Source organism: Arachis duranensis, chromosome 6 (genome assembly GCF_000817695.3).
Source record: "Arachis duranensis cultivar V14167 chromosome 6, aradu.V14167.gnm2.J7QH, whole genome shotgun sequence".
In the NCBI taxonomy this organism is placed as follows: domain Eukaryota; kingdom Viridiplantae; phylum Streptophyta; class Magnoliopsida; order Fabales; family Fabaceae; genus Arachis; species Arachis duranensis.
Genome location: NC_029777.3, coordinates 81,736,958 through 81,747,010, shown reverse-complemented (window position 1 = coordinate 81,747,010; position 10,053 = coordinate 81,736,958).

Here is a 10,053-nt window from a genome sequence, read left to right as displayed (position 1 = left end):
GATTCTATTCTGGCCTGATTGAGAACCGACAGATGGATAGCCGTGCCGTGACAGGGTGCGTTGAACATTTCCACTGAGAGGATGGGAGGTAGCCACTGACAACGGTGAAACCCTTGCTTAAGCTTGCCATGGAAAGGAGGAAGAAGGATTGGATGAAGACAGTAGGAAAGCAGAGAGACGGAAGGGAAGGCATCTTCATACGCTTATCTGAAATTCCTACCAATGAATTACATAAGTATCTCTATCTTTATCTTTATGTTTTATGCGTTTATCACCATACCCATTTGAGTTTGCCTGACTAAGATTTACAAGGTGACCATAGCTTGCTTCATACCAACAATCTCTGTGGGATCGACCCTTACTCGTGTAAGGTTTATTACTTGGACGACCCAGTACACTTGCTGGTTAGTTGTGCGAAGTTGTAGTGATCACAATTTCGTGCACCACTGCCCCAAAGATAGGCGACGCGCACGCGTGACCTGGCAAAAATCCAATCCATGCTCACGCGTGGACGACGCGTACGAGTGACTTTGCCGCGTGCTGGACGTATCAGAAATCACTGGAGGCAATTTCTGAGCTATTTTTGGCCCAGTTTTTGGCCCAGAAAATACAGATTAGTAGAGGCTACAAAGTGGGGGAATGCATCCATTCATAAAAAATACATTCATTATTCACACAATTTTAGGTTTTAGATGTAGTTTTTCTAGAGGGAGAGGCTCTCTCCTCTCTCTTAGTTTTAGGATTTAGGATTTCTCTTAGGTTAGGTTTACTTCTTCTTCATTCCAAGTTCAATGTTCCTTTAATTTAGTTTCTCTTCTACTTTTATCTATTCTATGACTGTAGTTCGTTTATTTTCCCAATTTGATTTATGAACTCCATGTTAGATTTGATTTTCTTTATTTAATGCAATTTGAGGTATTTCAGATTTATGATTTCTTTCTTCTATTTATGATATAAATAATTTAGATTTTTCCTCCCTTTGCTTTCATTGAGTAATTGGTGACACTTGAGTTATCAAACTCAGCTGTTGATTGGAAATTGGAATTTGATGATTGATTTGGATCCCTCTAAAGCTAGTCTTTCCATAGGAGTTGACTAGGACTTGAGGAATCAAATTGATTAGTCCACTTAACTTTCTTTTATTCAGTAAGGGTTAACTAAGTGGGAGCAATAAACAATTCTCATCACACCTGATAAGGATAACTAGGATGGGATTTCCAGTTCTCATACATTGCCAAGAGTTTTTTTCTAATTAATAATGTATTCTCTTGCCAATTTATTTATCTTGTTCCCTATTTCAAAAAAACCCAAAATATATTTTTTCCATAACCAATAATAAATTATATCTCCCTGCAATTCCTTGAGAGACGACCCGACGTTTAAATACTTCGGTTATAAATTTTACTGGGTTTGCTTTAGTGACAAACAAGTTTTTTGTACAAAAGGATTCTCTGTTGGTTTAGGAACTATACTTACAACGTGATTATTTTTGTGAAATTCTTTATCGGCAAAAGTCCTCTCGTCAAAATGGCGCCGTTGCCGGGGAATTGCAAACATGTGCCTTATTATTGGTTATTGTAAATATTTTTCTTTTGCTTGTTTATTTATTTTTGTTTTTAATTTTCATTAGCTACTATGAATTCTCACCCCTGTCGCTATGAGTTTGGTTCCAATGTTGATGTAGGGAATGGAAGCTATAATGAGAACAGGCATCAAGGTTGGAATAATCAAAGATGGGAGGAGCCACAAGGATTTGATCAACCCTTTTGGCAACAACCCCCTCCAATGCACTATAACCAACAACCATTCTATGATGCATACCAAGACGATAGTTATGGTGGATCTTTTCGTGACAACCAACCTCCACCAAATTACTATTGTCAAGAGCCTTTCCATCTTTTTGTTCCATTTTCTGCTTTCCAGGTTTTTCCATTTTTTCCCTTTTTAATTTCTGTTTAGTTTAATGTTGCTAATTAGTTAATTTTGTTCAGATTAGGTTAGTTAGAAATGCATGTTCTAGTTGATTTAGGTGGTTACCAATTTGAATTTAGTTCTAGTGGATTCAGGTCTGTTTTAATTTTTACTGTGGTTCGGAATGGATTTATCTTTTCCATGAATGTTACCTTGGATGATGATGGCTTTGATCCTTTTCTGAATTGAGCTATGACTGCTGCTATTGCTCAATCAATGTTTGCTTAGTTGCTTAATTCATATGAATTCATATGTGGTTTATGTGTGTCTAATTGTTATTGCATTCATATGGAACTTGAGTTGATTGAGTGAATTTGAGAAATATGCTAGTTTACTGCTGAACTGCTACCAGAAATTATTTGGTTTGGTTTTAATTGTTCATTCTTAATGCAATTGATTAATTGAGTTGGTAATTCGTTGCTTTTGTTTTCAAATGTGCTAAGCTCAATTAATTAATTTTCTGGCTATTTGCTTCACTGTTTTGGTTGCTAAAAGCTAAGATTTCTGTTATTCACTATTTTGTTGCTATCTTATTTTGTTGCTCAAATAAGCTGCATTGTGTTATTTGGGCAACAAGGCTTTGTTTGACGAATTTTTATGTCAAATAGACCCTTGTTTGTTACATAATTTTTTATTGCCTCAAGAAATTCTTTGCAAGTTTTGGTCATGCTTATAACATTCTTTGCTTGTTTTCAATGTTGATTCACTTATATGCATTGGATAGTTTAAAGTAATTTTTTAAATTGGCCAAAATTTGGATTCTTTTGAGAATTAGAGCCTCTTTTGCATGAATTCACAAGGTTGAAGATTCTTAACCTATGTGACTGACTTGATTCATTTTCACCATGCTTAAATTACATTAAGCACATAGAGCAAGAAATTTTCAATTCCTATTTCAAACTTGTGACTTTCATGCTTCATGGCATTTTGGTGTTTGAATTTTCCTTGATTACCTTGTTCATCAATTTTAACTTTTTCAACACTATAATGTTTTAACTTATGCCAAGTGATTGTGACTAGTACTCACTTGATTACTGTGCTCTACACATCTATTTGCATTACTCACTTTGGCATAAGGCATATTTTTATGAAGTTGAATGTGACTTGTTTGTTTTGGAAATTGTTGAAATTTTTAGAATTAAGGATCATTCTTCCTATGCACATAACCTTTAACTTTTCTTTTTCTTTTTCAATTAACTATTTTCTTTTTATACGTGTATAGCAACCATGCTTTTTTCTTCTCTTTACTTTTGATAAACAAACAAGTTGAGTGGCTCTTATGTGTTTGATTGCTTTGAAAGTTGCTGCTATTTACTTTTACCTTGAATTTCATGCATGCTTTCATTCAATCTTATATTTCTGTTCACTTCATATATATGTTATTTTGTGATTCAGTTTTTTGCTTCTTGCCTGTTTATTATATATTCCTGCTTTGTGTGCCTTTATATCATGTTCATATCCCCATTTCCTTTGTGTTGTTTTTTAGATGGCTGATGGAAAGGGCAAGGGTAAGACCACAAAATCCGAAAAAAGAAAACGGACCTCACAGTCCACTGATACATTGGATATTGCGTTTCACGAGAGAAATATTAGTGGGAGTGACAGAGTTGCTCAGAATACACCTTCCATTGATCCATATAAGTTCAACAGCCTATATTTCGAGCAGAAGTTCAACAAGTTCCTAAAGTGGAACTTGCATGTTGAGAAGAAATTCCAAATCACGGATGAGCTTAGCGTGTACACCGATGACAAGATTGCTCAGTGGGGTTGGAGGTTCCTAGGTCAGAAACTTTCGATAGTGAATGCATTGTGGGTCTGAGAATTTTATGCTAACTACTAAACTGGGGCCCTTGATGCAGTTCACTTAAGAGGCAAGAAGATTCTGATTACTGAAGAGGTCATTGAGTAGACCTTTCACTTTTTGCCTGGACCGAGTGGAAAAGATGCATATGAAGAGGCAAAAACTGAAAGGAAGATTAGGACTTTTTGACTGGGACAGAGTGTTGGCTGTGATTGCCAAACCTGGGAGTCTGTGGATATTTGGATCTGAAAAGACGACTCCCTAGGGAATTTCTGTTTGCTCTTTGACCGATGAGGCCCGTATTTGGCGGCAGATTCTGTCCAATTACGTGATGGGGAGCACCCATGAGACCAAGATTAGTTCTGATATGGCGGTCATGGTCTGGTGTGTCCTGGTCAGACGATATATGGGGCGGGCTCACTATATTGGCAACCTCGCCTTTCCGTGCATGATTACTCAGCTAGCCAGGGAGGCTGAGGTTATCTAGATGACCACAGATGAGAGATCGACAATCACCGACCACAAGAGGGTAATTCCAAATGGCGTCTGGCCTGGACTTGAGCCTACACCTAGACGATAAGGCAGACAGCAGCCAGCACCTTCTATAGAGGCAGGACCTTTAGCCTTATCTCCTTCAGCTTCAACACCTTCAGACTCAGCAGCACCACCATCATTCTTACAGCCACTCTACCGTTTGATCCCCTGGTTGACCGAGGACATAGCTCGTTCGAAGCACCGCTCCAAACGATGCTATGAGCACTTGAGGAGGATCATGATCTCTGGCAGCACTGACATTCTACCTGAGTCTGATACTCAATTAGAGCATTCTGATGAGGACGAGGCCCAGCATGATGAGCTGGAGGAGGCTCGGGACCCACCAGTAGGAGATGGTAGAAGTGATGCTAGTGACGACTCCTTCCACTCTGCCTGATTCTGAGCACCGAGGATGGTGCTGCCTTTCAAGTGTGGGGAGGTCGTCTGACTTTAGCAATGTATTTTGGGTGACAACTTTCATTTTCGAACACTTTTAGTTTAGTTTTTCTTAACTTTTTAGTTACTTTGTACATATTTTATCATTTTGAAAACTCTTTACTTAGTTTATTGCACTTTCTTAGTTTATTGCACCTTTTAACTTTACTTGTACATAACCTAGTATTATATTGTAGTGATGCATATTTTTATATTCTCTTTTAATTTTGACTTGTGCATATACCTTTTAACCTTTAGTTATAATTGTGATTTGAATTATGTGATAATTGCACCTAGTTGATTTCCTATACACTTGATGATTTAGTTTGATTGAAATTAGGAAATGAACTTAGGATTTTTGACTTTTTTTTATCCAATCACATTAATATAGAAATTCAAATTGATTTGAGTTGAAATCCTTCATAGAAACTTGCATGATTTATACATTGTGAAATATAGTTTTGAGCAAAGAACACACAATCTATGAGTTTTTGAGCCTAATTGTATGGTTACATCATTTAACCACTTATTTTATTGTTGTGTGTTGCTCTTTTCTCTATGATTGCAATATTTAGTTTGTTTAATTTTATATGTCCATTGTTTAATGTATATTTATGCATTTATGTGATTGAGACCATCACTTCACTATAGCTTACTTAACCCAAATAGCCTACTATTTCATTTACCTTTGTTCACCACTTTGATCCTATTAATTTCCCTTTTGTTCTTGATTAAGCACATCACTAGCTATAAGCGGAAAAATAATAATGTCCCTAATTTGAATCTTTGATTAGTTTAAGTTAGTGAGATTATGTAATTTTAAGTGTGGAAAAAGCCGGAAAACATTGGGGTGTTTTATTCTTGTTGAAAAATCTTGGAAAGTTAGATATATACTCATGAATTAGTATGGAAATCATATTCATTGATGTTTTGGTAAATATATTATGTTTTTGGTAAAAAAATAAAAAAAAAGAGAGAAAAAAAGAAATAAGAAAGGGATAAAATGTCCCAAAGAAAAGTAATAAGAATGATACATATGAGATGTGAATTGAAAAGAATACATGAGTGTGTAAAAAAGTAAAGAATAAGTAGTTAGGTTTGCAATTGAATTGTATAGGTTGTTATATGTGTTGGGTGAGAGTTTAAGTTAATCAAATATTCAAATTTCAAGCTCATTTAATTTGACCATATGCATCCTTACCTCTACCTTAGTCCCGTTACAACCTTGAAAAGTTCTCATGATATTTGCATATGTACATTAAATATTTGTTGCTTGATTAGATGAAGAACAAATCTTAGAAAGCATGATTAGAGGAGGATTGAGTGGATTGACCCTAAACACTGGAGCGACTAGAGTGCATATACACATCCGGTGAGGGTTCAATTGCTCAATTCCATATTTCTACCTATGATCATTGTTTATCTTGCAAGTTTGTAAATTCTTTTGGATGACTCAATTCAATTGTGAATTTGGTTTGGCCCTTGATTGTGTATATATGTTTTCTTGAAATTTGATTTATTTTGACTAAACTTATATATAGATAGATGGTTAGTGTTAACTAGAATAGTTGCATTTAGGTAGATAGTTTGTATTTAGATATTTTGCATTGAATAATTGATACCCCTTTCTTGTCTTTCTTGAGTTTAGCATGAGGACATGTTATTGTTTAAGTGTGGGGAGATTGATAAATCATATTTTGATGGTTTATTTTGTATTGAATTTGGTGAATTTTATCAACTTGTCTCACTTTTATTCACCAAAATAGCATAGTTTTGTGAATTCTTCCTAAATTGTACTTAAGAGTGAAAACATACTTTTTAAGCCTTAATTTGTTAATTTTGATTCACTTTAATTCCATTCGATGCCTTGATGTGTTTCTTGAGTGATATCAGGTTTAGAAGGCAAGTATGGATTGAAGGAATGAGAAAAAAACATGCAAAAGTGAAAAATTCATGAAAAAATTGAGTTTTGAGCATTTGACAACCATGCGTACGCACAAGCTTTCATGCGTGCACACAATCGCAATTTTTACAGCCATGTGTATGCACAAGCATTGATGTGTACGCACAATTGCATTTTTACAACCATGCTACACATGGTCAAGCATGCGTACGCATGAACGCAATCATGTGACTCACTTAAGAAAAATGTGGCTGGCGATTTCTAGACCTTTTCAAGCCCAATTCCAACTCACTTCTGAAGTATTTGAGGCCAAATTTAAGAAAAATCAAGGAAAGAGCAATTAGGTTTAGTTTAGAATATGTTTTAGATCATTTTTCTAGAGAGAAGCTCTCTCTTCTCTCTAGAATTTAGGGTAGATTAGTTAAATTTCTTTTTGAATTAGGTTTTGATACTTGTCTTGATTTGGTTCTCCTTGTAATTTCTTGTTATTACATCTTTATTCTCTTAGTTTCATTTATTATTTCCTTTATTTGGTCACTTTTATGTTTATTAACCCTTGTTGATTTAGATTTTTATTAAAGCAATTTGATGTTTTTATGTTTATGGTTATTTAATTGAGTTGTTATTATTATTATCTTATATTTGGTAACTTTAGATTTTGTTATTATTGCAATTTCACCATGCTTTCATTTTTATGCTTTCTAAGTGTTTGATAAAATGCTTGGTTTGGTTTTAGAGTAGATTTTTATACTCTTGACTTGTGATCGAGAACTTAGGTTCCTTGATACTACTAAAAATAGGGCTTTTTCGGACGAAAATTTCAAATGAAATTTATTCCGTCTAAATGACTTTTTCATTTCAGATAAATTTGAGACAAATGTTGAACAACTTTTAGTGGAGGCATTGGAATAATATATTCTGTCCTAAATTTGTCTAAATTTTGTCTCAAATTTTGGTGCCAATTTTTTTTGGATGGCGCCAAAATTTTCATACATATTAGCAACATATTTCAGATAAAAGTTATAATTCGTCTATATTCCATCTGAATAACTTTAGACAGATTTGGGACACATTTTTTGAAAAATGTTCATTCTATCCCAAATTTGTCTATAATTAGTCTTAAATGCTTTTACTATAACTAACCCTTCGAAATAGTCAAAAAAATTTTCCCATAAATTTGGGACAAAAATAGCATCATTTGTAAATTCCGTATAAAGTGCATTAGTTTTCAAACGGATTTCATATGTTCATTGAAAAATTATAACATTTAGTATAAATATATTGTTTATATTTTAAATTTGTCTATAATTTATCCCAAATATTTTTACTATTCCAAAATAAAGTTTCTTTTTCCTAAAATAATCTTAATTATATATAACTTATAAAAGAGTACACTTTTTGTTTCTAAAACTCAATTCCAAAACTTCTTGATCAAAATATGAAATAATCATCGTATTGATTAATTTCTCATTTATTATTATACATGTTCATAGCCTAACCCAAAATACTAAGCCAGACCTATTAAGCTTAAAGGCCCACCAATGACCTCGTTCTACCCGACCTCCTAAGAGGTCGGACATAGCAAAGGAGGTCCAGTTTCACTTATCCAAACGAGTAACTGCTTCCATAAATCTCTCCTACTATCTCTATCTCACCTAAAAGATAGATCCCAAGAAACTTCTAAAATAAAGAGAATATTCATCCACCAACAAAGGTAGAACTACTCCAAAAAGATAGTTATCAACTCTACTATAAATACCCTGACACTTCTCAAATATATTTATGTTCTAATCTACTAAAAACCTGCCTAAAGCCCTTTCTAACTTAAGAATCGGAGTCTCTTGCAAGTACCACTCCCACTTCCATAAGAGGAACTTGGACGGCGGCACCTCGGTGCAAGAACAAGTCGGACGCTGCCTCGCAAGGAGTTTAGACCTCACATTCAGGCCCAAATCATCGTTTCAGGTAACCCTCAGAACATTGGCTTTATTGCCGGGGATCTGGAGCTCAACTCTTGATAATAGCAGACGGTCACATGACATCTGAGTCAGAACCAGAGCTCCATTGTGATGACCACATGCTTGCAATACTTCCACCTTGAGAAAGAACGGATGTTCTCCACGGAAAAGGGACATCAGGAAACTCTCAGTCGCGGCGGATTCAGATAGAGGTTCTGAGATCCATCCACCCGAAAATGAAGAACCTCCTCGTCCAACAGAGATATTAGGATTAGTCCATGGCCATCATGGACAGTTAGAGCAACTCGAACTTGAAGGTGAACGACAACGAAAAGCAGAACGGGAACTGCGAAGGGAGGTACGACGACGAAAAGAGCTGGAAGGAAGCTCTTAAGGTTGGAAGTCGACCTCTAAAGGCGAAGCAATCGAACAGATTGGAAGGAAAGCCCTCTTGGAGGTGAAGATCCATTAGTGGGAGATCATGCGAGTCAAGGTTCCAAGATCAATAATTTATATTATGAAAAAATACCAATAGTAAATAAAATATATACTGATTTTAAAAACGCATGGTAAAAATGATACAAAGTCAAATAAAATAATAATAAAGTTCTATAAAAAAATATGTATCAATAAAAATGATTAAAAATTTTATATGAACAACAAACAATAAAAATTCTATTAAAAAATACAAAAATATACATAGGTGAACATAAAAATACTCTAAACAAAAATATCCATACTATGAACAAGAAAATAAATAAAAAATTGATGAAAAAAATCAAAACTTAACAAAGAATACTAACAATGATATTAAAAAATTATTTATTTGTAAAACATAACCATGAAAAAAATTTAAGAACTCTAATAATTGTTTTTAGTATCTCTTATTATAAATGAGATTAAATGATAAAATTGACTGAAAAAATAAAATTTTCAATTAATTTTTCAATTTAACAATTGAACGTAAACGCTAAATGTAAAAGCTATAATTTATTGCTTCTGATGAATGGGAGTTAAAATCCAGAATGATGTTTGTATTTAGAGAAAAAAAATTGCTAAACAAAAAATTCTAGTGTTCAACAAGATTGAGCGGGCTTCTTGTGTTTCTAATGCTAAACCACACACATCCTAAATATTTTAGAAACTGAAATAAATTACTTTTTCATATAACAATTGAAAAAATGCTTAGTTTTAATATTATTGTAGTAAAATTATATACCAGTTTTATTTAGTTTAAAATCAAACTGAACCATAAAAACTTATTTTTAACAAATTGATTTTTATAAAAGAAAAAAAATGAACATTAATACACACAATAATAGTTACTAAAAAAAGAACTTACTTATGTAGAGTTTCTTTCAAGAGACCTCTTTAACAAATTAATCCAAATACCATAGTTCAAAAGAAGAATTCATTGCAATCCTACAGCAAGAGTTTATAATCCTACAGCA